Source organism: Chiloscyllium punctatum, chromosome 40 (assembly GCF_047496795.1).
Source record: "Chiloscyllium punctatum isolate Juve2018m chromosome 40, sChiPun1.3, whole genome shotgun sequence".
NCBI lineage: Eukaryota > Metazoa > Chordata > Chondrichthyes > Orectolobiformes > Hemiscylliidae > Chiloscyllium > Chiloscyllium punctatum.
The window spans coordinates 14,492,739-14,520,150 of record NC_092778.1 but is presented as its reverse complement, the minus strand read 5'-3'; the positions used below and the strand labels follow the sequence as shown (position 1 = coordinate 14,520,150).

The window sequence follows — 27,412 nt, the reverse complement described above, 5'->3', positions numbered from 1 at the left end:
CTTCCTCAGAACTGTCCTTACCCGACTTGGCCGAGATGTGACTCCAGACCCAAAGCATTGTGGCTGGCTTCCAACTGTCCTCTGGATAATAAGGGATGGGCAACCAAAGCTGGCCTGACCAGTGCCATCCACATTCCCTGGACTGAATAAAAAAACCTCAGGCCAGTCAGTTTAATCCTGTTGTTAGGAAAACCTTAAGAAACTATGATATTAATGGTCACTTGAACAAGCGTGAATTCATGAATGGAAGGCAAATTAACTTCATTGAATTTTTTTTAATGAGGTAAGAGAGAGAGGTTTATGAGGTTGATGTGGTGAATGTGGACTTCCAAAGATGTTTGATAAAGTGCACATAATAGACTTACAACCAAACGTGAAGCAAATAAGATAAAAGGGAAAGTAGCATCATAGTTACAAAGTTGGCTGGGTGGCAGGAACTGTTGTAGTGATGCATCGTTGTCTTTCAAAACAGTGGTACAAGGCCAGAAGTCACATGACACCAGGTTATCGTCCAACAGGTTTATTTGGAAGCACTCGCCTTCAAGGCACTGACGAAGGAGCGATGCTCTGAAAGCTTGTGGTTTCAAATAAACCCGTTGGACTACTATAACCTGGTGTTGTCTGACTTCTGACCTTGTCCACCCCTGTCCAGTCAAAACCAGAGAGATTAATGTGGAGGAGCCAGTGTCGGACTGGGGTAGACTAAGTTAAAAATCACACAACACCAGGTTATAGTCCAACAGGTTTATTTGGAAGCCCGAGCTTTTGAGCCACTGCCTCTTCATCAGGTGTTCATTTATCATTCAATTGAGATCAGAATTCTTGGCTCTTAACCCTTGCACCAAGAGGAACAGCAATAGTTTTCTGTCTAAACTGTCCAGATCCCTCACAATTTTGAACATCTCTGTCAAATCTTCTCTCCTTTTCTCTGAGAACAGTCCCACAATCTCTAATCCCTCCACATAACTGAAGTCGCTCATCCCTGGAACCAGTCTTAACTGATTTATCTGCAAAACATAGAGAGGTAGACAGAGGTTGGTACTAGGACCATGACTTTTCATGATCTATATTAAGAACATAGACTTGCGTATATAGGATTTAATTTCAAAGTCGGCAGTTGGCACAAAACATTGAAATATTGCGAACTGTGAGGACAATGTTAGATTTCAAAAGGACATAGACAGACTGTTGGAAAAGGCAGTAGGCAGGGTTGAGAAAGTGGTTAATGGGACATAAGTGATCCTAGGTTTTAGGAAGAGATATAAATGTATAAGAAATGATGATGAATCATTATAAAACTAGAATTCAGTATTGTCTCCAATTCTGGGCACTGCACGTTAGGTAGGGTCAACAGGGCATACAGGTAAAACAAATGAGAATGGTTCCAGGGATGAGTGGCTTCAGTTATGTGGAACATTTGGAGATTGTGGGACTGCGCTCAGAGAAAAGGAGAGAAGATTTTACCGAGGTGTTTAAAATTGTAAGGGATCTAGACAGATTAGATGAAAAAATACTGCTGTTCCTATTAGTGCAAGGGTTAAGAACCAAGAATTTTGATCTCAGTTGAATGATAAATGAACAAATGAGGAAAGATTTAGTTACGAAACACATGGTTGCAATCTGGCATGCAGTGCTAGAAGGTGTGCTGCAGTTGATGATTTCAAAATGGAATTGGATGAGCAATTGTAGAGAAAACATTTGGAGAGCTATGGGAATGGTGTGACAGCAATGGGCCCAACTGAGTTGCTCAGGCAAAGACCTGGTATTAGGGTTAGGGTTGACATGACAAGCTGTATGGCCACTGTGTGTGCTGTAACTATTCAAGGTAGACGTGACCTGGTGTAAAAGCAAAGTTAGAGAAACTAATATTGCCCTTTTGGCTTAAAAATGGAAATCAGCACATCGTAGTTGAATTCTTCCCTTCAAAGTAGGGATGGATTAGCAAGTTATCATATAATTCTTTTAGTTCTTGAACCTGGCTTTCAATCCAACAAGGAAAAACAATGTTTGCACTTATATAGCGACTTTCCCAACTTCAAGATATTCCATATTGTGGACTTTGCAGCCTCAGCCAAGGCAATATTGTTTTGAAGTCCAGTCAGGAGGTCCAGAGGAAATTCTGCAAACAATGTTCACTCAGCAAGGTTCCACAGCAATGTGGAAATGACCACAGAATCTGTTCCAGTGATATTGCTGGAGAGATAAATAACGGCCAGGGCAACGGAGGGAACTCCCTCGCTTTCTTTTCATAATGTACCGTGGGACTCTTTAAGATCACCTCACCTCAGAAGGTAGACAAGCATGCATCCTGTAAAACTAAAATAAAAACAGAAAATATTGAACGTCTGGCAGACTTGCCAGACTAACAGGCAGAATTTAGCAGCCTCTCCAGGTTTGTGGTGTAGCGGAGGAGAGGTGGGGGTGGAAGATAGCAGATGAAGGTCCCATCACCTACCCACATCTACACTGATTAAGGCTGGGTTATGAAGAAGAGTGGATAGCCTTTTTTTTATTTGCCTGATTTTCTAATTATCCTGTTCAGAGATGTTATTACATACCTCTGGAGCAGGTGGGAATCATAGTCATAGAGTCATAGAGATGTACAGCCTGGAAACAGACCCTTCAGTCCAACCCATCCTTGCCTACCAGATATCCCAACCCAATCTAGTCCCACCTGCCAGCACCCGGTCCATATCCCTCCAAACCCTTCCTATTCATTTACCCATCCAGATGCCTTTTACATGTTGCAACTGTACTAGCCTCCACCACTTCCTCTGACAGCTAATTCCACATTTGTACCACCCTACTTGAACCTGGGTCTCTCGGTCCGGGGATAGGGACACTTCCACTGTACAACAGAGGGCCCTATGAATGGCCTTCACACCCTAGCATCAACTAAAGACCATAAATGGCACATTAAGGGCTTCATGCCCCTGTGGATTAACACAGTGATATGCAAGTGGCTTCATCCTGTGGGAACACCACAACAAAACCCCCTGAGAGCCAATGGAGCTGCCAAACACTGATTTACCAGCAGCTGTCAATGGGTGGGGATTATGTACACTCACCCCCCACCCCATCATGCCTGAGGGGCACTTAACTTGGGAGCGGTTTCCCTTAAAGGGCTGGGCTCAATTCAGCTGCCCCCTTCACCTCCATTAAGTCCAGTCCTCTCATTCTCTCTCTCTCTCTCTCTCTCTCTTTGTCTCTGTCTCCAACAGATGCTGTCAGATCTGCTGAATTATGTCCAGCATTTTCTGTTTCATTATTAAGGCACATGTCTTCTTTGTTTAACATCTTGTCGAAAAGTCACTTCAATACGACTGATGTCGTCCCATTTCCAAGCTGCTGTAAATCTGAAATAAAAGTGGCTCCACAGCACCAAGATTTATACAATCTGAAATCAGCACTGTCCTCTCGATTATTGGACTTTCCAAAACAAGGGCTAGGAAGATCTGAGTGCTGCCATGCATCAATAATATGTCAACTTTATGATAGGAGCAAGCCATGAACATTCTTCCTCAATTACTTTGAGATGAAGGCACTGGCCATTAAATTGGCCATGACTAGGTTTGTATTCCTTCGAGTCCTGAAGATTAAAGGATGATTTGAGCTATTTAAGATGATTAAAGGGGTTGATAGGTTTGATATTTCCTCTGGAGAGGGCGGTTCAGAACAAACGGCTGCAACCTTAAAATTAGCCCTTTCATGGGGGGATGGCAAGGAGCACTTCTTTGTAAAACAGGGGAAATCGGGAACTGTCTTGCTCCAAACACCGATGAGGCTGGAGGCTGATGGAAAACTTCAAAACTAAGATTGATAGATTTTGGTTGAGTTAAGGGTGAATCGGAATTTGAATCCAGTGTGGGCAAATCGAGTGAAAATATTACCCAGCTACCATCGAACCGAATGACAGAATAGACTCAAGGGACTGAATGGCTATCTCCCTATGTTTTTGCTTTCCTAAATTCCTTGCAGATGCTCTGACACCATCAGAATTGCTTCATATAGGAACCGGCTAAGAGCCAAGTCGACTCCAGTGGTTTTTGGCTGCTATTTGACCTCGTCGGGTCACAGTGCAGAAAGAGGACACTTTCTGAGATTCCTATTCCTGCTCATTATTCAGCAGCGCCTGCTAAAGGTGATGGTGCATTGACACTGAGTGACAGTCAGAGGCAGACGTACCTGTGACAACTTCTATCATCCAAAACAGATTGCCAACATGCTTCGTCACAACCTGTCTTAAAATAACACTGACTTGATCGAGGTACTGGTGGTGATTATTACCCACTGTATCATATTCCAGCACTGGGCTACTGAGGAGGACGAAATATAAGGAAAATAAAACTTTGACCTAACCTGATATTCCTGTCAATCCAACTATTGGTCCATGTCTGACCGCTGTCGGAATAGTCGCTTGGTTGCAACTTCAATGCCTGGATGAAGTGAACTACATGGATTGAGAGTTCCAGTGTCACTCTGCATACTCAGGTGTGCCTGCATATAGTGTGGAGGTGCCTTGGGTGTCAGAGGTTACTGGAACTGGAGGTAAATGGAAACCACCAGGCTTAAATGAGAAGATAGTTGTAATGCCACTTCATTCACACACTGTAAAGAAATAAAGGTAGAAACCCTCACATTTATGTATCAGATGTCACAGAATGTTTGAAAATGCTTTAAAACCCATTTAATACGAGGGAAGTGCAGTCACTGTAATAATGTGGGAAAAATGGCAGCCAATTTCAACACAGTACAACCGGATAATCTGTTTTAGTGACAGTGGTTGATGGGAAAACATTAGTCAAGGCACCAAGTGAAGTTTACGCTATGTGCCAGGAATCCTTTATTACATAACTGTGAGTTAGTTTACTATCTCATCCGAAAGTCAGCACCTTGCTACCAACACTACAGCACCCCCTCAGCACTGCACTAAAGTGTCAAACTCAATTACTTGCTCAAACCATTGGAGTGGAACTTTAACACACAAGCAATTGGCCCAGGTACAAGAGTGTTATCAGGAACACACACATAAAATTACTTTAGTGATATAACTCATTCTCCAATTCCTTAATCATTGTGACTTTGAACTATCTACCCCCAGTATGGGATATCCCCAGTTTGATCACAAGAAGCCATTTTAATATACCACAAATTGCCTGATATGGCAAATATCACATTTGTGCTGTTCTGAAATGCATTTGAAAAGTGGTTGGTATAGGGGAGCTTTATGCTCTATAAAAGCCATGCAATTTCTGCATTGCATGTATTTGACAACAGTGTGTCCAAAAAATTTCAAAATATACCATTCGTTAGCATTCACCTCACATATCTCATCTTAATGTGCTCAGGAATTAATTCAAGATAAATTTGATATGATTCTGCAACTGATTGCTTTGCCCCTGTTACTGCCAATTGTAGGATTCCATCCAACGTGCTTACAAGGAGTTGTCTTAATCTTCAACAATCAAGGGACCTACTTTGCACTTCAGGAATTGATAGAAGGAATACCAGTGGCCCCTTCACCTACCCCACCACATTTGCCTGGTCTTTTGTTCAACAATGAATGGAGCCTGAGTAGCATGACCTGCTGTACCATCATCCAAGACTGATGACAGACACATAGTACAGTGACAGGCCATAAAGAAAACAAAGAGAGAGATAAAAATGTAAATATAAACATTATGAATTTGGGTTCCACCTTATTCCTGTCTTAAGTGCTGTATGTGAAAAGCCCTTCAGGATGTTTTGACTCACTGCCACGGAGTCTTCAACCTTCTGCTAAGTCAGCAAAAAACTGAAGCAGATTCAAGGTGAGGAGTCAACACATCTTGAGAGAATTCTGCCCTCAGTGCTTTAAACAGAAGTGTGTGCTTCCCCCAGTGCTCTTAAGCAATGGGTGTTGAATTCTCCCCACTTTCCCCTTTGTAACACTTTCTTTACATTGGTTTTATCTCTGTGTTTGTGTGTGTGGATTTTCTTTCCCAATTTTTATCTTGGGCACAGCACAAAGTGATTAAGTAGTCAATCCTGAATTCCCACCAACATGTCGATGCTTATAGCTCAGAAGCAAACCACTCAGCCCATCGCATCCACACCAGTCAACGTTGATTTGACTGCACTAATCCCATTTTCCAGCTCTTGGCCCATTGCCCTGAAGGCTATGGTAATGCAAGTGAATACCTAAGTACAGTTATTGCTTTTCCTTATTCAAAAGCACATCCCTTTGTGGTAGCTGCCAAGTGTTGTACCATGGTGATCAACTCTGTGTTAAATAAAATACTTGGAATTCATAACCTTGCAGAGGTAATTAGTTGTACTACCATCTTGATATTTGTTGAACTTGAGTGTTGGTAACAGGATATAGTTTTAAAATACATCTGATAATGGTCTATTAAAAACTACTCGAGTGGTATTAAGCAAACATTTTTTAATATATATTTCTGTCTTGATTACCCTGTCTTTCCAGTTGCAGAAATATTTCTGGCAGAATTTCACAACAACCAATTTACTTTAAGAGATCCTGCTGTATTTAAATATCAACAGAATGTATTTCTTTTTTTTTAAATGATTGTTTTGTTAAAACAGTGTGGACCCCCTGGTCCTGTCTAAAAGCTTCCACCACAAATCATTGAATTTTCAAAACTAAGAACAGGGAGATGACTCCTTCCCGAACATAATGTGATTCAGATTTAATTTCTTCCCTTTAGTGCTAACGTCGTGGGTTTGGGGAGTAGAGATGAGAAGGTTACCAGCAATATATTTTATGATTGCGCGGACAATTCAAAGGCTGTAATTTTTAAAGAGGATAATTTTTAAAGAATGTGCTCTGGTCATGGTCCCCACTGAGTGTTTTTCTTTGAAGGCCAGGAAACTAGAAATGAACCGATCGAGTGTAATGCCCATTTGCCCATTAGTGCACGTACCAGAGTGCAAAGCTGCCTGTAATAAAACACAGACATGGAATCTCCTTGTAATCAACTGTAGATTATTTCTCTGCAAAGCTGCCGTAAATATGTCACAAACACCTTTAATATCCTTCTGTGGCCGTCATACGGCAAGACAGCCATCTGCTAGCTTGACTAAACAGAACCAAACTCTCAAAAAGTCGTCGGATTATCACATCCCAACTTGACTTAGCCTGACAGTGCCAAAAACTGGTAGTGAGGAAAATGGCCGTTTTACATCTCTCTTGTTTTTTTTTCACTGTCAGCTATCAGTCAGTTTATAGCATAAGGTTCAAGTACCACTCCGTGTGGACAGGACTACTCCAGTGCAGTACTGCGGGGGTGCTGCGCTGTTAAGGGTGCAGTCTTTCAGATGCCAGTTTCAAAGCAAGACCTGTTCACATTCTCAAGTAGGTGCACTATGTATGTCCAATATTTATCCTTTAATTAACATCGTAAAAACAGATGACCTAGCCATTATCACATTGTTGATTGTGGGAGCTCACTGTATACAGATTGCTTGCTGCATTACATCAGTGAGTGCAGTTCAGAAGCATTTCAATAAAGCATTTTGCGTATCCACTAGTCTTGAAATATGGACAATGATATGTAAATCTTTCCTTTATTTCCTCAGAGTGTAGAAAGGGGACTAGAGGCCAGAGTTTCTCCATTACCGAGTGTTCTTTCCTGGAAGGTGGATGCCTATGGACAGATTTACATTTACCCCACGCCATTCATAGGCTTAGCACATAGCAAAGCATTTTACAGCTAATAAAATAAGAGTGAAGTGTAGTGACTGTTGTTACACAGAAAATCTAACAGTCAATTTATAGACATCAATGTCCAGCAAACAGCATCTGACAATGGCCAGATAATGTGTTTTCAGGTGCTGACTGAGTGGTAGATATTGGCAGAGCCCTCACCACTGCTCCTCATCAAAACTATGCCACAAGGTGTTGTCATATCCACCTGATAGGGCAGATTGAGTCTCAGGTTAATCTCTCATCTGAAAGACAGCCCTTCTGATAATTCAGCACTCACCTCCATATCGGAAGGTGTGCTTTCATTTATCTTTGAATATGATAGGAATCCCCAGGCTTGTGACACGGTTCTGAGGAAGGGTCACTGGACCCAATACATTAACTCTGATTTCTCTGCACACAGTTGCTGCTGGACCTGCTGAGCTTTTCCAGCAATTTCTGATTTCCAGCATCCGCAGTTCTTCAGGTTTTTATTATGACTCAGAGGTAACATTCCCTTCCCATCCCTCTAACCCACTCACCCAGGACTGATAAGACCCACAGTTAAATATTCTACCAAAGTCACAGTTTGAGTTCATACTGGTATTACTCAGGCAGTGCAGGACGGGATCTCAATCCAGAAAATAACAGCATCTTTGACAATGACGATCAATAAAGGAACTAAGACTGGCAAAAAAGAGTAGGATTTTTAACAATGACACTTCATCATTTTTCCCACAATTATTGAGGGAGAGACAGTAATGTTTATCCACCCACACTAGAAATCATACATTAACACAACAAGTACCTATACAAAGCATGCCCAGAGATTATTTGCCACATGCAACCTCACTAATAACGGACTCTGACTGAAAACAGTAGAGCTGGAAAGCTGGTATATTTTATGTTACAAATGTATAAAATTAGCCATCCTGCTTGATAAATAATCAATTGATTTTGGGTCTGTAATCAGACTTGTTTTCCAACATTGACAAACTGCTCAAGTTTTCCTCTCAAACTTCATGACATCATCCGAATCATGCAACAATATCAATTACTGTATATATTACCCTGCAATTTTATATGACAATTGGCTTGACATCACAGGATTTGAAAACCCCAGTCTATTTCCTACTCATTGATTCAACAAAAATGTGTCTTATCAGGTATCAACCTTAGCTCAGTGGCAATGTTCTTGCCACTGAGTCAGAAGGTCATGGATTTAACCCACACTCCAGAGACTTAACCATGTAATTTAGACTGAGACTTCAGTTCAATAATGGAAGAATGTTGCTCTACCAAAAGTTCTGCCTTTTGGACAAGACATCAAATCAAGGCCTCTCTCACTCAATGAAGGTACTGGAATGGTTATGTTACTGTTCTGGTAATCCACAGGTTTTGATTTATAATCCAGAGCTCAAATTCCACCAGGGAAAGTTTGGAATTTAAATGGGGTTTTTAAAAAAAAATCTGGAAAGCAAAAGAAACTGGTTTTATTAGAAATGGTCACAAAGGTGATGGATTATCATCAAAACCAAACTGCTTTACTATTGTCCTGACCCAGTCTGGCTTGAATGAGACAACAGTCCCACACAATATAACTCTTTACTTGATTAAACTGACAGCTCATGAATAAGATTGCTCAGGGATACCCGCATTCTGACAATGATTTTTTTAAAATTTAAATCCGAAGATTCCAATGGCACTATTCCAGCAGATGAGTTGTATTTGTGTCCTGGCCAATACTTATCCCTAAACCACATTACCGACAGTAGATAATTGTGTCATTTGTCATATTGCTGCTTGGGTGAGCTTGCTATGTGTAAATTGGTTGCCACCTTTTCTACACTGCGCTGGTATTAACTGCACTTAAAGAAATCTGAGTGCTGAAAGGTACTGCAATTTTTATGTCACATTTTTCAGTTTTAAAGCATAATCTTACAGTTTATGAGGTCAAAGAATGCCAAGTATACTTAACTGAATTTTTATTGTGCTGTTGTTAAACTTATTTTCTTAGTGACGGCTACTACGACTCCAAACTTTGAATGTAGATCCATCAGCTTTGGTCTTCACTTGTGCTGGCAGGATTAAATTTTCCACAAGGTGGTGGCCTCAGGTGGATTAAAGCTGTGTCAGTTTTTGTCTTAAACATGGAATTATAACAATGAAGCAGAAACCTCTGTACACTGCAAGATTGCAAGAGAACGATGACATCTTACCCCATCATATTTACTTGTGCAACTTACCAGCCTTTGGGTCAACTCTGACATAAGCCTCTGCTCTGTGTGGCTCAACTGCCCTGCTGCTCCTGCAACTCTGGTGCAGGCATGACACATAGTCTCAGGGCATTCTATGTTCTGTGCACCCAAAACTTCTTTAAGTGTTTGCCATGCTTCATGTGGATTCCAATGTGGGGCAGGTTGGAGGGGGGTGTCAATTGAATCAAACCAAGGGGCAAAACATAGGGACTTTTAAAAATCGACGGCAACAATTGCTGCTGGGAAGCAATGATTAGTCAGGAATGAATTCCATTAAACATACGGTCTCTATGTAGCATGAAGTATCAATAGCCATCACATAAAATAAGCAACATTTTTTCTCATTACCCAACAGTTTTAGAACTGCAGTAAATAAATACTGACAGGAAAAAGGGGTGTGATTGCATAATTGCTTTTTATTTTTAAAACGTTCAAACAATTCACTCTAATTTTACCTTCTTGTTGCATTTAATTCCGAGCCCATTTTCCTTTGTTGCTTTTCTTTACCTGTGAAGAAGCATTTGCAAAGTTTCTGTTGTCCTCACCTTTGTCTAATAGGCGTTTGATGATTAAATTATTCAAATAGCGTGTGTAACCCCGTATAATATTTTCTTTATATCAAAGTTTGCCTCTTAGTTTCGTAATTTAACTTCCTAATAATCAGTGTGAGAACTTTATAGAAAATCAATTTGGCTGATGTAGTATGATTGCAAACGCGATTTTTTTTTGCTGTTAACTGCAAATGACTTTCTATGCAGTATGGGTTAATTTGGTCTAAATAACCCTCAGTGCGTGCAAAACCTCCTTCGAGCTAAGACAGAACTACAATCAAACCATCCACGCACATAGCAGGGTTGGCTGGTATTGTACACAGACCCCGCTTTCATAAGCTAAATCCCATTTGGATGCTGAAGTATTTGCTCATATTAAATTTCACGTAAGTGATATTGCAAGATCCTATGACATTCACATCCCTCGGGGGACCCCTTCAATCACCTCCCCCCAGCCTGTTCAACACAACCATTTTGTTTATACATGACTGCCCTTGCATAAAAAATGCTGAATGGAGCTTTTTTCCCCCTCTCCTTTTATTGACTGCTTCGCTTATTTGCATAAATGCAATTAAATCATTTCCACTGTCCCCTTTCTGAGCAGAATGCAGCATTTATTGAAACGTGAAAGTAAGGGAAAAAAAACAAACCAAGCTTTTAACGTGCATTTGATGTGCTTTAGAAAACTCATTTAGGCTGGAGCGGCAGCTTCTGTGATTAGCATTAACCTTACTGTGGTGACGGTTATTACCAAAGGAGGTTAGAGAGGGTGTCGTGGGTTAAGTTGTGTTCACACCGACAGTGTCATACTGGCGACTTAACTTGGGCTTCAATCACTTTGGCTGAGAGGAGGTCGAGAACTCGATTATCTTTTAACTGTTCGTGACTTTTCTGATCCGGCTGCTATCTATGGGTATCTGAGTTTATGTGTGTATGTGTCAGTGAGTCTGTGCTTGTGTGTGTTTGTGAATCTGTGTTGAGACCGTGTGCGTGTGTGGATAGATATGTGTGTGGGGGTGAATGGGTATGTATGTGTCTGTCTATCTGTGTGTGGGGGTCTGTGTATAGTGGGTGGATATGTATATGAGTGGGTATGGGTGTGTGTGTGGGTATGCGTGTCTGGGTGGGTATGTGTCTGTGAGTCTGTGTGTGTGCTTGAGAGTGTGTGGATTTGGATGTGTGTGTCTCTGCGTGTGGGTGGGTATGTATCTGTGAGTCTGTGTGTGATGGGTGGGTGGGTATGTATCTGTGAGTCTGTGTGTGGTTGGGAGTGTGTGTCTGTGTGTATATCTGTGAGTGTGTGGGTATGGGTGTGCGTCTGTGTGTGATTGGGACTATCTGTGAGTGTGTGTGGTTGCGCTTGTGGCTATGGGTGTGTATGTGTATATCTGTGTGTGGGGGTATGGGGGGAGTCTGTGAATCTGTGTGTGATTGGGAGTCTATCTGAGTCTGTGTGCACACTTACTCAGGTGATCTCGGAGTTACTTAAGTGAAGCCACCAATTTTGGGGACCCAGATATCCCCATCACCTCCTCTCGTAATTTTGTTCTTTGCTGAAGTTCTGTCGGGTTCTCTCTCTAACCTCAACTCTCCTCCCGTTGCCTCTCGTGTTAAGGCCAGTTTTGTTCATTCAAATCTAAAATCGATAGAGCTCGGAGGTCAGGTAAAAAGCAAAAGGACATCGATACCTGGGCAGTGGAGTGAGACTTACAACCAGAAGTCAAATGATTGGGATGATATACAAGCCGGACAATCAATAGTGTGTACCATTATTTCGACTTGTATCCATTATATTTTACGCCTGTGCTGTAGTTGTTTACCTGGTGTGTGTATTTCTTACAGAAGTTAAATACATTATAGGCTGGGGCCTTGCGATAGTGCCTGAAGTTGAAAATACACAAGGGGGAAATGTCCCAAGTGCTCATTCGGGCTCCTGAGAGAACCCCCCCCCCAGTGTCAGTGCAGTAACCCCGTCACCCAGTGGCACTAACCAAGGCAGATACTGACCGCTCACCTTGAACCGGGCTCTGTGCCAGCTGCGCTACTGGACCAGGGTCTCCGGAGACCTTTACAGACAGATGTCGCCGCTGGATGTTTTAGGTCTTGCTTGAAGGAGCTGAGAAAGTCCCAGGGCTCGCGCCTGCAAGGCATTTATCCAATCCGTCCTCTGCGGCTGAATCACAATCAAAATCGCTTCGAAAATTGATGTGCACCCAGATTCTATTTCAGGGAGCAGTCGAACAAAACACATGGGGATTGTTTTGTCTACTTTTATGCCAAGTTTCAAAATTAACGAAGAAGTTAACGGACGTTTCAGAGGGAGACACTCAGACAACAGTGAGGGCCCCCTGTCTTCACTTTAAGAGGACTCTTCAGTGAATTGCTTGTAGGCAAGCACCGACTTGGATCCCAGGGAGCTCCGTGTAATGACACGCACACACACACACTTCACTCCGCTTTTCTTGCCCTGAAATTGGGCTGCAGTTAGTAATCTTAACGAGGCACATTTCCACGGAACCGACGTGTTTTGTTTCAATGCCTTGTTGCAGAGTGTATTGTGCGGCATTTTCTTCCTCGTCCCTTTTCTGTTGGTAACAATAAACATGTGCGACTTCCTCCCCAACACTCCCCCCAACCCAGAGTCCACACACTTCTTCCCAGCTATTCCACATTCAGCCCACAATAATAACTGTGTTCAGCTTAGGGATTCCTGGACAGACTTTAGCAAGCAGCAAATAGACCCTCCTCGTTTAAGCGAGCAATTCGTTAAAAAAAGGGCAAAACTGCAGCGATTCCAGAACTGCAAACACTGCTGATGCTGGAAATGTAGAATAGAAGCTTTTTTTTTTGGGGGGGGGAGAGAAAAATGAAAGCATACTAAACAGATCCGATAGTTACGAAGAGAGAAATTGCTATTTTTGCCCCCCCTTTCACTAGGTAGCTGACCTTAGGTCAGAACTGGTTACTGCTCTGGTCAGATGTGCACCTCTAACTGAGTTTATTTATATTACCATTCGTAGTTTTTACAAACCAATGCAGCCCAAATAAGCCCACGAAATGTCTTTGCGTTACAAGGAAATGCAAAACTGAGTGCTGGAGAAACCCAGTAGGTCTGGCAGCACCGGGAGGAGAGAAACAGAGACTAACACTAACTCAATTTCCTTCCACAGACCTGCTGAATTGCTCTGTTTTTTTTTTAAAATTTCAGATTCCCTGCATCTGCAGTTATTTTGCTTTCAGTTCAAATGATTTAGTTATGTCGGGGTACCAGTAATTGCAGTTTCCAACTCCTGCCGCTCTTCACAATCCACCCTACCCCCCCCCCACCCAGAAAACTGGCAGCAACAGCCCCGCCCGTGTCGGGTGGAGGGGGGGGGGGGGTGATTTCGGAGATCACCGCGGGTCGGGCAGTATCCACGGACAGAGAGCAAGCTAACATTTCGAGCCCAGACGACTCTTCATCCCACTCTCTCCATGGATGCTGCCTGATCCGGTGCGAACTCTAGCGTGGGTTGTTTTTCAGTACAGATTCCAGCATCTGCAGCAATTTGCTCCTAAATAATTTCGGGGATTTTTCCTTTTTTAGGGTTTGATCGAGGATTTTATAGGTGGCGATGGGGAGGGCAGAAATTCGCTTAAACCAGATCTCTGCGGGACTGAAGAACAAGGCTTTATTTTGCAAGTGTCTTGTTGGACGATTAGGATATTTTATATTAAGAAAAAGCTCTTGGCGTTTCTGAGTGTCTGAGGCGGTGTACGAAAACATTTAGTTTCTAACTGGTGATGATCTGTAAAGCTGTCTTTTAAAGTGACTGTCAGAACCAGCCGTTTTGTAGCGAGGATTGGTTACAAACAAGGGTCCGGCTTCAGCCGTCGAAGTGATCATGAGGGGGGGAGCCAGAATTTCTATCATTTTGTTGCATTTGGCTTTGTTCTTTCCAGACTGAATGGGAAAGTAGGGGAGTGGAACATTTCAGGCTAAACTCCCCAATAAAAGACAAATTCACTGATTATTCTTCAGAAACCTTTAACAATTCCTATTTTTAAAGGCTCAATTTGCTTTTCACCCGACGTGTCTAAGCTCTTTACAGTTAATGAAGTACTCGCGAGGTGTACTCACTGTCATAGTGTAGTTTAGCTGCTTAAAACTGACAGTCAATAGCATTGATGCAAAAGTGCAGCGCTCCCTCAGCACTGACCCTCTGAGAGTGCAGCACTTCCTCAGCACTGAGCCTCTGAGAGTGCAGCACAACGTCAGTACTGACCCTCCGATAGTGCGGCACTCCCTCAGTATTGACCCTCTGCGGAGCTCCCTCAGTATTGACCCTCCGATAGTGCAGCGCTCCCTCAGCACTGACCCTCCGACAATGCGGTGCTCCCTCAGCACTGACCCTCTGACAGTGCAGCACAACGTCAGTACTGACCCTCCGATAGTGCGGCACTCCCTCAGTATTGACCCTCCGATAGTGCAGCGCTCCCTCAGCACTGACCCTCCAACAGTGCGGCACTCCCTCAGCACTGACCCTCCGACAGTGCAGCACACCCTCAGTACTGACCCTTTTTGGTTATCAAACTACCTTTGAACATCGCAGTGAGACACATGAGATGGCTGAAAGCTGTTTTGCAGGCGCCAATCCCTCTACCATGCCCATATATTTCGTGCTCAAAATATTGCCGTTTTCCCCGGGGCCATTTGGCCGGTGTAGGGTAACCCTAGATGCTGCTGATAAAATCGATGAACGATTAGAGGTGTCTTTAAAATTCAGGGCAGATTTGCATCTAGAACCTTTCTGCTTGTCTTACAGAAGAATTTGCTTGATCCGGTTTTTGCAATGTGGCACGGAGGCGGTGCACGCGGACAGGGCACTGAGAGTTTATAGATGTTTATACAGCTGCCATTGTAGTGAGTTTCCTGTAACAGACTGAGGCACTCACCGCTCTGGTTTATTTCTTGCAAAAATGGAAACAAAAACACAAATACAGAAACAAAATAAATGTTGATTCACTTTTTATTCATGTTGTGGGGAGGGGGATGACATCTGAGATTACATAAATACACAGATTAATCTACCGCCATTGTATCACAGTCAGCCGTGATGTCCGCTGTTCTCCCTCCCTGGTTGCTGCTTTTTATAACAAGATCTTCATTGCAAAATCGCTCATTTGTGATTTTGCGTGGGATTCGCTAAACAAAAAGCTGCAACCTTCCATCACTTTCCACAGTCCAGAGCAAACTATCAACACACAATTCGCACAAAACCTTTGGGTCCATACTTGCAGTTCTTTTATATTTGGAGACAAAACATTCAGTCCTGTCCTTCTGCCCGCCAAACCGGTTTTCATTCAGAATCAGCCAACTGGTCCCTGGGCTGTCTAGGCCGAATGACACCTAGCTTAGTAAAAGCAGAATTGTTACAATGTGTAAATAATTTTAATGGATAATGCTAGGTTTGTAAGTAGAACGATCTGTGATCATACTAAAGACATCTGCTAGACAAATGAATTAATGGTTTTGAAATACTACATCATTTTAAATGTCAAAATGTATTTTGTTCAATATTTCCTGTTTTTTTTTGTCTCGTTTATTTGAAAAGCGGGTGGCATTTGCCCAGTCAGTGATGAAACAACCAGTTCTGTGCTGGGATTCCTCCTCCAGCTTCTGCCTGTCCTATATTGCCTAGGATCCCCTGTGGAGCCAGCGAACAGATGCAGAGAATAGCTCCTCCGGGAAACAGTCAATTATTTAATTATACAAGGCTGCATTCATTAAAGGGCGCGGGTCTGTTCGGCGGAGTCCGGACAGGAACGCTAGAGTTCAGCATCAGCTCCTGGGCCGACTGTGTGAGCTGAAGCACTGTCTCTGATAACAATGGGCTTGGGTTTGCCTTGAACTTCCTCCCCGCACGCTTGAGGAGCCACCAGGGAGATGAAATCCCCCAGCTATGTTAATACTGTTTCTACCATTCTGCTTCATCCGCGCTTTCTGCAACTCACCCTGTCACATACACAATGCATTCATTTCTTAACTCCAAGTTTAGGTCGTTTTGTCATCCCACTTGTATCTGTTACCGGGAATATTCATATCTCTATATGAGTACACTACCGTATATAACAAGGTATATATGATCGGTCCCTATACACACTATACCATATTTTACCTTTGCCACAGTTGACATTTGTGAAGGGCCCCATTTCCAGTTTCACAATCTGCGCTGTATAAATTTGATATCTGTGTGTCAAACATTAATGCGTCGAAGATTTTAAATCTAGATATCGCAATATCACCTTTCTACCAGTGCTAGCGTTTCCCTCTGTCCTTTCACATTAACACATAAATCCAAGCATTCAATTAAATGACAATAAAATCTAATTCTAAGCATTCGTATTCATTGTCTCAATCGAAACCACGTATATATTTTGTCAGTTCCTATAACGTGAGCTCGGTTATTTGGGGTCTTAATGTACATTTGCTGTGGGACACTCCACGATGCCAACCATAAGTTTTCTGTTTCAGTACAAATAGCGCAGCCGCCAGTATGTGTGTGTTTAATTGGAGTTGGTCAAGAGTGCTCCGCTTCTACCACGGCAACTCTCACAATTTCCCGGTTCTGTATTTTTTTTGAAGCTGATACAAGTGAAAGCCATATTTTTTTGTTTTGTCTGGAGCTCTGAGAAATGGACTGCTAGTATCCCTAACGATATTGCAAGCTAGCGTTTTCCTTCTTGTTGCAAAACGCTGAGTGGAAACATGACGGGTCAGCGGAGTTTAGCATCAGCTGTCTGGTGAAACACTATGTCACCAATTGGTCTTTCTTGGGTGTGGATCGGGAAAGGCTGGAATTACAGCGGAACAGAAAGAATGAGACACTAACAGTGACAAGCATAGATTACCACACGGTAATAAAACCGAAATGGGTGCAAAGGTTTCCAGATGACCCAATACATGGGTATTCCCACAGAAAATGTACATTTCCTGCAACATAGAAACGGGACTGTCTCTGCCTTTACATTTGGTGGTAGATAAAGCCCTACAAAATACATACGGTCTCAAGGCGCTCATTTTGTCCATGGGATACTCTTCAAATTAATAACAATCAGATCTGATTTAAAACTAGATTTGATGTGCTTTTCTCATGCACTTCAGGAGGTAGATGTTAATAAATGGAAGTCTGCTAGTTGCAGCCAATGTTTGGTAATGTCTAATAAGTGAAGATAGGTAATGGGACATGTAGCAAGAAGTTTGTCGCGGGGGTTGGGTGGGGAGAAGGAAGTCAATGTAAATGGACGAGGTAGAAGTTTTTTTTTGCTCTCTGAAGGGAAGCAATGACTGAGGGTTATTGCTACCGTCAGTGCTTCCCACACCCGGGATAATCCACTCCGTACTTATTGCATTACTCCATATGCCTGAAACATTATTGCTGACACAGGGCGACCGTCCCTGTCCTCCTCCCAAGGCACCAACATCCCAGCGAACTGTGTCCCCTCCTGCTTTGCAACTGTAGTGCCGAATATATCTTGTTTTAAATCTGGTTTGATAAGCAGGGAATATCCACAGCATCGATTCTGTCGTCACTAATCATTTGTGTTTCAGTCGGGTGGTAAAGGGTCATTCCTTTAAGTATTTCGAAAGGGATTTGAATCTAAATATCATATTGCAAGTCTACCTTGCAAACTCGCTTCATGCCTATTTCTTACGATCTAAAGTTATAGATCTAGATCTCAGCTGGTCACCCCCTTGACTCTTTTCATTTTTACTTTCGGTTTATTGACGTCGTCCCCTTACACAAACACACCAGTCAATACAGACAGTGCTTGTATTCTCTAATGCTCGTTTATAGCGCCTACCTTTTGCTGAGACGAATCCCCATTAACTGCACTCCTGAGGAAACCACTTCCGCGCTCAAACCGCCTCTTCAGCTCCCAGTCGGAAACCTAAAATTCACCATTTTATTTCGGCCGACGCTGAAGGTGCCGCCGCCGCCGGCGGTGGTGTTGCCTACAGTAAGTGAAAGAGAGATGCTTTTAACTGTGCGATTGCGGTCGCCTCACTTTAAGTACGTTCAAACAGTAACAGCCACATTTCGTGATCATTACTGGATAGGAATGACGGCGTCAATATAGTTCATTCAGCTCATTCCCTGACAGTTGGCCACAAAAAAATGCTTTTAATCACATATTCTGCAAATGATCCTGATTTCTGAATGATCTGAAGGAAATCTGCAGCGATCTCAAGGCTCCCTTGCTCCAGTAGACCTGCCTGTGATATTTATGGAAAATTGCCACGTTAATTCTTACAAACGCTACAATGATTTACTGAAATCCGATTCTGATTTTGGGCGCTTGTGTCATCGTGAAATTCCTCTCCCGAACTGTTTTATTTGGCGAGATGAACATGTGCGAAATAAGCGCGGGTCCTAGAGCGGCCTTTGCTTTCCATTTAGTATTGAATTCCCAACCACTGCTGGTTTAAGGGACTCTCAATCTGTGCTGTGAGGGTGGGGGTGTATACGCCGGATCCTGAATCCCCGCTTCCCCACCTTTCCTCACACAGCCTCCCTGAAAAGCAGAATCAACTCTGCCTCGGCGTCCTCCCAGATCTGCCCGCACCCTTCAGTTGATTAACAAAACGCCCGAACTGCAACCCTATTCTTAATTCCCCAGACGTCGGTGTCAAATCAGCTTTGAGACATATATTTTACATATACAATACATATTATATATATATATATACCGCTGCGGTCGACCTCTGCCTCCAGTAAATCCGCGGGGGAGGGGGAAGAGAACAGAGAACTCGTGGTTTGAGAAACAGAAAAAATGTCCTGGTGACATTCTCTCAAGTTGCATTGGGCTAAAGGCAATCTAAAGATATCTATCAATGTGTCTGAACCAGAAAGTAGCTCAGCACGGAGACAGTATAAAACATCAAACTAGTCCCGTATGTATATAGACAGGATATACAGACAGGCGATCGATTTGATGACGGGGATTATAAAAGAACGCGTAGACTGTCTGCTCATAGCATATTAAAGTTGTTTAATTTGCTTCGACATCCCCCGCTTTAGACGAAAAAGTCAGAAAAAAAAACCTTTTTCCTTTCCAGTTATGAAGAAAATCGGTACTTACCTTTTCTCCCCACCAAAAAAAAAGGAGCGGGGAGCGAGAGGGGCTGGGAGGAAATTAGCTTGATCTGTCTTGCTCGTGTGTTCATGTTGAGATTGAAAAATAAATCTCCACGATGCCCTTGAGAAACGTCTCAGCAAATTCTCCATTGCAACGATTCGCTCAAGCTGAAAAACAACAAGCTAGTAACATTGAAGGAATTTGCTTATACAGTACTGCGTGGCCGGCCTATTGAAAGGAGAGGTCATATTTCATCTGACCAGAACACGTTTGATGGCTACAGACAATAGCAGCAAAGCCCCCCTCCCCACAACATTTTCCTTCTCTCTCCGCCCTTCCCCCTCCCTATCTTTCACTGCCAATAAACAAAAGACCACGATATCTTTGTTGAGACAAATAAGATTTCCCAGATGTATTTATATGTATATATATATTAAAGAAAAATCTCTCATTTTGATAAGTAGGAATCCGGGAAATCTAAACTCGTCGAATCGGTTAATCTAAAAAAAAGGATAGAAATATATGACGGTGCAAATCATGCCCTCGACCCTCCTGATCCCTGCTTTTGGGAGGGAGGATATGGAGACAGCTGAACAGCACTCAGAAACATTCACACAATAACACAGAGTCTCAGGCAATCGCCTCCCACTCTTAAAGCGGGGACGCACAACTCAATCGGGGAGGCCACTCCGCTACACTTATGATTCCAACCCCTCCCCCACCCCACACACACACACACCAACTCCTTGCGTAGGTTGATGATGTGTCCATTCGCTATCAGATTTGATGTTGGGCTGCCATCTTCCCCCGTTCAGAAATAAATGTTGTGCAACCGAAAATAAACTCATGCTGGTTTCTGGCACGGCAGGCGGTGGGGGGTGGTGAGGGGAGGGGGGGGGGTGGGATTTTCCCCACCGGGCGCTCTTGAGAATAAATCTTTACTTCTTGAGCTATTTTAACGGCAAGTTGTCGGCGGCGTTATTCCCGCACAATGGGGTGGGTGGAGTGGCAGTGGGACTTTAAGCAATTGAACCCTCCGGGACTGAACGTGGATCAGGAGAGAAGCGTTGTGAGGATCGCAATTGCCCGAAGAGGCCGGTCCCATGGAGTAATTGATGTGTGACCAGCCCCAGTAAAAACCATAGAGACGTGCAGTGCCCAGGGGCCGGGTAAAATGTAAGGAGACACTCCGAGAAGGGATCACTCACCATGTTTGACGATTAAAAGGCTGAAGAAGAATTTAGGTCTTACTGGTTCCTCTCAGTAACGCGGGGGTTGACAGGACAGCTTTAATAAACCAAGAACAAAGGAAGGTTGCTCCACTCGGGACCTTCCTCCCCACGCTTACTCAGTTATGTTGATTTAGCAACAAACCCGTCCGCCAATGATTCCAAACAGCCTTGATAGAAACGATGATCATCATAATTCTACATTACTATGCAGCTGGGGGCCTCCAGCCACGCTGAGGGGTAGGGACCTGTGTTTGCAAATCATGTCATTTTTCAGCCTTGTAGCGGGGAGGCGGACAATGGAGGATCTGCCGAGTTACCAGCCTCTTGACAGATTGCCGTCTCTATTCGTGTTTGCTTTTCGGTTTTGTAGTGTCGGTTTGATGGAAGCAAGGACACTCGTCAAAGGCAGATATCATTCCACATTGCAGACGAAATAAAAACTCGTTTGGACGAAGCGCGGGACGAATGGACCGCTTGATTCCATTTTTTAAAAATCCAAACTACCACAGTTACAAAGTAACTGCTTTTAAATAATATACATCTATATCCCCGTCAGATAGAAATCCTGACCCATGTATCATCCATTCACTTCTTTGGCAACACCAGCCCTCGCTTGACAATATTAGGCCTTATTTACATACGCTCTGAAAGCTAGTGCTTCCAATTAAACCTGCTGGACTATTACTTGGTGTGTGATTTTTAACTTCGTACACCCCAGTTTGTCACCTCCAAGTCATATTAAGGCAGAGTCTAGTCAGAGGTTTAATAAGTCACCAGGAAGCAGATCATTTTGTTTTTTTTAGATTCATATTAAACGGGACTGGGCTAGAAGTCAAATTGCAAAAGAGTTTGAAGATTGAAAGAGAGGGAGTGTGTGTGTCTGTGTGTGTGTAAGAATACACAGACACTGCTTGTTGTTTTGTTAGTGGATTTGCGAAGCCGCCCTGCCCCCAGGAGTTGGGGGGGGGGGGGGGGGGAGGGGTGGAGTTGGGGAGAGTAGACACCATTGATTGGGGTGTAGCGGTACTCCAGAGCCGGCTGGGAGTGACACTGAAGGCTCCCGGGGGGAGGGAGAGAGAGAGAGAGAGGGGCAGCAGACCCTCACCCAGCTCCATTGCTACCGCAGATCCCACTGCTCTGAGATCCAGAGCTTCGCGTAGGGAAAGCCAAACCAAAAAAAGGGAGAGGGGAATTTTTCAAACAAAAAAAAAAGGCCCTCACCGAGTTATTCCTTTTAAACCCCGGTTGCGTTTTGCTGTTAGACTTCCCCTCTTATCTGTTTATGTGTGCCTCGAATTTACAGCGCTCGCGTCCCCGTAAGTAATTCGCTGTGTGTTTTACGGTGGTATTTGCTATGTTTCGGAAGCCTGCAGAGAATTGCAACCAGATAAGCTGATCGTGTACAGACTCCACTCGGCTCGGCTGATCATTGCGGCAGCCCTTTATAAACTCGGCTCAAGACTTTCCAGTTCACGGGAAACAAAGAGGCGTCTCTTAAAGAGGGAGAGAGAGAGAGAAAAAAACAAGAAAGCGTTATTTGTGCCTGTCGAAAATATTGCGTGTAAAACTCCCTCACGCGAAACCGACACGCGTTGTGCAAGCGTTCCCAGTCCATTGCAAGTCCCTTTTTTTTAAAAAAAAAGAAAACTCTTGGCACTGATCGCTTTCTTAGACGTGAGAGTTGGTCTGCCTGTTTCTAACAGTTATGCTTCGCCCTCCCCTCCCCCTGGCTAGCTTTTGCTGCGTTTGGAGCTGAGCCAATGATCACTGAAGCTTGGCTGAGCGTTGGGAAAGCCGGACAGTTTTGAGACGGATGGGTGCGGGGGGGGGGGGGGGGGTGAAGCATGTATTTTGCAGGTCGATGCTGACCTAGATCCCCGCGATCTGTAATAAAGATTGACACGGCCGAGTTGAGGGTGAGATATAATCTTGGGTAGTGCTCCCTCAGAAAAGTAGTGTATCTGCGCCTTACAGTGTCTCTGCCCAGCCTTATCCCCCCCCCCCCCCGCTCCCCCATAACTTCCTCTTATTAAAAGAACTCGTCACAACCTGAAGAAGCTTAGCTTTCACTCCTTAATTCAAAAACTTCAATAATAAGACAGGAGCAGACCCATCCTCCCTCCGACTAGCGCGGGGGAAGACTTTCAGATTAAAATTCACCCGCCCCCCCCCGCCAACAGCGATGTGAATCTCGGGGTTTAACCCTCTCCCCACGGCGGAACATTCTAGGCACGATGAAGTCTGAATGCAGGGAGCAGAAACTAGCGAGGCAAAAGCTTAGTTGATTTTCAAAATACAGTAAAGTGAATAATGAAGCTTTATTTCCTTCAAATGCTTTTGCAGTCACTATCCTCTATGACCAGGGATTTGCGAATGCACAATCGCCACGCTATGTGTGTCTGCTCTTTATCTGCATTTACAGGGAAGGAAAGATTTGTTTCCCAACTGTAGGCTGTCAAATTTCAGGTCAGTTTGACAAATTTAAATCGGCCAATCTTCATGGTCGGTCCCTCTGCTATTAGAATGCTGAGGACTCAAGTTAAAACAGCAGAAAAGTTAAAGGCATTGGTCAGGTCACTTGGAACAAAGCGGAGCCGGGCACAATGTGCTTATTAAGAGTTCGGCATTAACCTATCAAAGATAGTTGTAATGAATAGAAAGCACATTCGCGTAGAACAGCATCAATATACTCAATGCTTAATTGTTCAGGTCTAAACTACTGGAAATCGGTCTGGAATTCTACCAGTTGACTTTTTAAAAATTAAGTTAAAGAATCAAGTTGACGAAACTTACTGGAAGTTTGTGTTAGACGTTTCTACCCGTCCCCTCAGAGCTCAGGGAAACAATTGATGTACGCACGTCCTCATTTTCTGATCACTCACACAGCCCTCCTTCCCATTCAACTCTTGTCAAATATTCTCCAAGGAGATTCAAATGGAAAACTCGACCACTTGCGTCCTTTGCCTCTGTCCTTCTGTAATATGGGTCACTGGGTTTGATTCGCGCTGTGGGACAGTCTAAAAGAAATGTTCTGAACGCGGAGTTGAAGGAGACGCAGGCGATCTAGATCTTTACCAAGTCCCAGAACGCTTTAAAAATCAATTTTCTATCTGTCTGACGACTTCATAATCATTAAATTATTCAAAATGCACCTTTTTTTTTCTCACCAACATTTGGCATGATTAAAGCATTAAGCAGAAACTCTGCATTCATTCTGTCCAATATCAAATTGCGTCCTAACTCCTGTCAGCTTTTCCATTATAGTGGAACACTGCTACCGTCTAATCAGTATTAGTCTGTACTTGTTGTATGATCAGTATTAGCATTTTCATACTATACAGTCAGACTCTGATCATCAGACATCTTTAAATCCTATTATATCAGAGGTAGTTCTAATAAGGTCCCCAGTCTCGACTAATTATGGAAAGCCGCAATTCTAGCGTCGGTGTTAGAGTAAGAAAATTCTGTTTATTCCCACTTTCTGTTGATGAGCAGAGAGAGTTTTATGACGACACTGTAGGATTGATTTTCCAAAACAAAAATCTTTGCAAACGATGCACAGTGGTATTGAACGGATTGTCCTGAAATCTGAAGTCACCAGGTTGCAGGTCAAGACTAATCCCTTTTTTTGTGCATATTTTTGCATTAAGTTATTCAGATGAAAGTAGTGTACTGAAATATTAAGCCGATTTACCTTCGAACTTATGCGTCGAAATCAGATTAGATGTTTCATATAAGCATTAACGGCATCAATTTCTATTATTTACATAGCAACTGTCAACTCAATTCTTATTTTACTAGGAGTGCTGTAGACTTTATGCCCTTCAATTTAGGGTGGAGGCTAAATGTATCAGCATCTTCCACAGAAAATGTTTATTTTGCCTTCCGCCTCCCTCCGTCTGATTGCTTTTGCTGTCTAAATAAATTAGTTATCGACTTGACAAAAAAAAAACTGAATGTAGAAAATAGAAGATATTATGGTCAAAATTGCAACGTGTTACTTAGAGGAGATTTAATAAATGGAATAATGGGAAAACAGCGACTGGGCGACAATATGTAGAGCTAATCTAACAATGACAGGCAGCAATGCTGGCCTCTTTTTGCGGAATATCTGGAGCTGAATGTGCAGACCTTCTCTAATATTAAAAAAAAGATATATTGACTCCCGAGTGTGTATTTTTTTTCTTGCCCTGAATATTTGTTCAGCTGCAAACCAGTTCAAATAGTAATTACACATGCTCAGTAAAATAAATCAGGAATCTATATTTACTGGAACTACGTGGTATCCTTTTCTTTAAATCGAGGGGAAAATATGCAACCATTTAAAACAAAATCAAAAGAAGAGTTAATTACTCAAACCCACAAGAAACAAAAATATACGCGTTCCACATACTTGCGTGGTGACTTGAATTCTCTACACATTCAATTTTCCTTTTATGGGATTAATTTAAATATAGATCGATTTCCGTGACATCAAAAGAGCTAGGATCACCTCGGGTCATTGATGTCAGTGCCACACTGGCCTTGACTATGTGTGGATATTAAGTACAATTAAATGGATCACCAGGTAACCGGGCTTAATGTAGGTAAATTGTAGTGGCGCTGGAGGGGCCGAGGAATAAGTACAGCATTGTAATGTTTGCTTGAGCCAATGTCATCGTGTCGTAAATACTGGCCACATTTGTCTGCAAAGTGAGTTGTGGGCTATATATTAAAAATCACACTCTCCCCATTTATATATTGTATACATCAAAGAATGGCATACTGCATGTTCGAGTGTCCTTCTGCAGACATCCAGCAGGAATGGGGTGGGGGAAGGGGGCGGGGGTAGACATACCAGACATAGATGTACTTCAGGAAACGCTACTCGGTTTAGAACCAAAATGCTGAACTGGTTCTCCCGGAAAGTCGCGATTTTTTTGAAAAACTAGATATAAAAAGAGGCGCCAGCTGGTGATTTGGAAGCTGGACGAAGCGACTCCTCATACGAATAAAGCGAGCAAATAAAACAGATAATGGTGGTTAAAACCGCCTCTCCTGCTTCTGTGCCGTATGATCGAACGTGCTCTCTTGCCTTATTCTCATTTTTTAAAAACATTTACCATGCCGTTCAATTAATCTCTGTCTTCCCGCTCCCTTTTAATTCTCCCACTCGGTGAAATCCCCAGAGCTGCTTGAAGCTGTCCCCTGTCTCGTCATTTCTCTCTCTCTCTCTCTGGCTCGCTCCCTCCCTCCTTCCATTCTTTCCTCACACCGTTTTGACTAACACGGCATGATTCATTCTCAGGGACAGCTGATATCGGGCAGTCATTACAAAACAGATGAGGCACAGTTTTTTACCAGCATGCAAAGTTCCCTTTATTCCCGATAATAAATCATAGGCTTGGAGACAGACAGCGTGGAGAAAATAAATACTCTAGAAAATGGGTTTGCCTTTTTTCTTGTCACCTTGAAACTTTACCACTCCGTTTCAAACTCCTATCATTGGCCTTGGATTACAATTCTGTTTAAGGTTTTTTTTGGGGGGGGGGGTGCATTGATTTTAAGCAAAGATTTTGTGCTAAAGTTGTTCTTCAGCGGTCTGTCATTAGCTGTTTAATGTAAACTGCCTGAGTCAGTTCTTTTCTTTATTCTATGAGGCCATTCCTTCCTCTGCTTGTCTTCAAGTCTGTGGGTGAGTCTGGAGTTTAAGCAAGGTAACCCTGACGCCTTGGGGAGTACTTTGTGGCAGCTGTCATTGCCAAACGAGGCTGAGTTGCGCCCATTTGCCGCCAACGAGGGACTCCTGTTAATTTCCAGTCGGTTTCAGCAGCTTCTCTCAGGGAACCGGTAGGTAGCAACCGCCCCCCCCCCCCCCCCCCCCCCCCACAAAAAGAAACGGAGCAATGTTCTGTCAGCCCCATAGCTGGTGCGGTAAGGTGCACAAAAACACACAAACACTAAGTTTGGATAAAATGATTACAGGGACTCGAATCCACATAGGGTCAATCTGCTGTTTGTTATATTTCGAGGTGGAACTCTGGGGAGTTTTACAGTAACAAGGACACAAAGAGGTTTTTTTTTCAAATCTAAAGGGAGGCATCGCAGAGATCCTGTGGCTCTAAATGCAAAATGCTTACAGTGGGAGAATGAGGATTTCCCCTACATGTTCTAACAAGCCCTAGAACTCAAGTCAGGATTTGCACTCGGGGCAGGCACTGTAAAAAGCTGGTGTTGTCCAGCACTCGCTGTCAATTAACAATGATAGGAAGCCGGGGGACTCGGAGGGAGCTTGCTGGCTTTTCCATTTCAGAGGCAGGCTCGCGTTTCCCATGATGGAGCGGAGCATGTGGCGCGAAATCTGCTTTTAGCCAGATCCCCTGGTCGCCTTGATGAGGGTACACACTGCAGACCCCTGGGCGCTTGTGTTCAACATTAGAGAGCCCACCCCACCCCTCCCCCAGGTCCCCTTCCCGAATCGCCTCAACTTTTTTTGTTTTATTTAAAAAGAGATTGTTTCTGAATCAGTCGTTCCCCGGCAGTCGGAGAGTGATGCTGCTCTGAGTCCAAGTTGATTTATGATCCTGG

The 27,412-nt window shown here is 43.3% G+C and overlaps 2 long non-coding RNA genes across 4 annotated transcripts; both read right to left on the bottom strand.

Moving 5' to 3' along the window:
- Positions 1-412: 412 nt before the first annotated feature.
- On the bottom strand, positions 413-13,125 carry LOC140464370 (uncharacterized). The gene is made up of 3 exons (XR_011954915.1): positions 12,508-13,125; positions 10,398-10,449; positions 413-1,007 (listed from the first exon to the last, which is right to left on the bottom strand). It is a non-coding gene; the product is annotated as an uncharacterized lncRNA (long non-coding RNA).
- A 2,359-nt stretch (positions 13,126-15,484) lies between these two features.
- On the bottom strand, positions 15,485-27,255 carry LOC140464368 (uncharacterized). Of its 3 annotated transcripts, XR_011954913.1 has the most exons (4): positions 22,067-27,255; positions 19,617-19,780; positions 18,339-18,489; positions 15,485-15,886 (listed from the first exon to the last, which is right to left on the bottom strand). It is a non-coding gene; the product is annotated as an uncharacterized lncRNA (long non-coding RNA). The 3 variants fall into 3 exon arrangements; XR_011954912.1 differs by lacking the exon at positions 22,067-27,255 and having other exon boundaries at positions 19,225-22,056; XR_011954911.1 differs by lacking the exon at positions 22,067-27,255 and having other exon boundaries at positions 19,617-20,489.
- Positions 27,256-27,412: the final 157 nt, after the last annotated feature.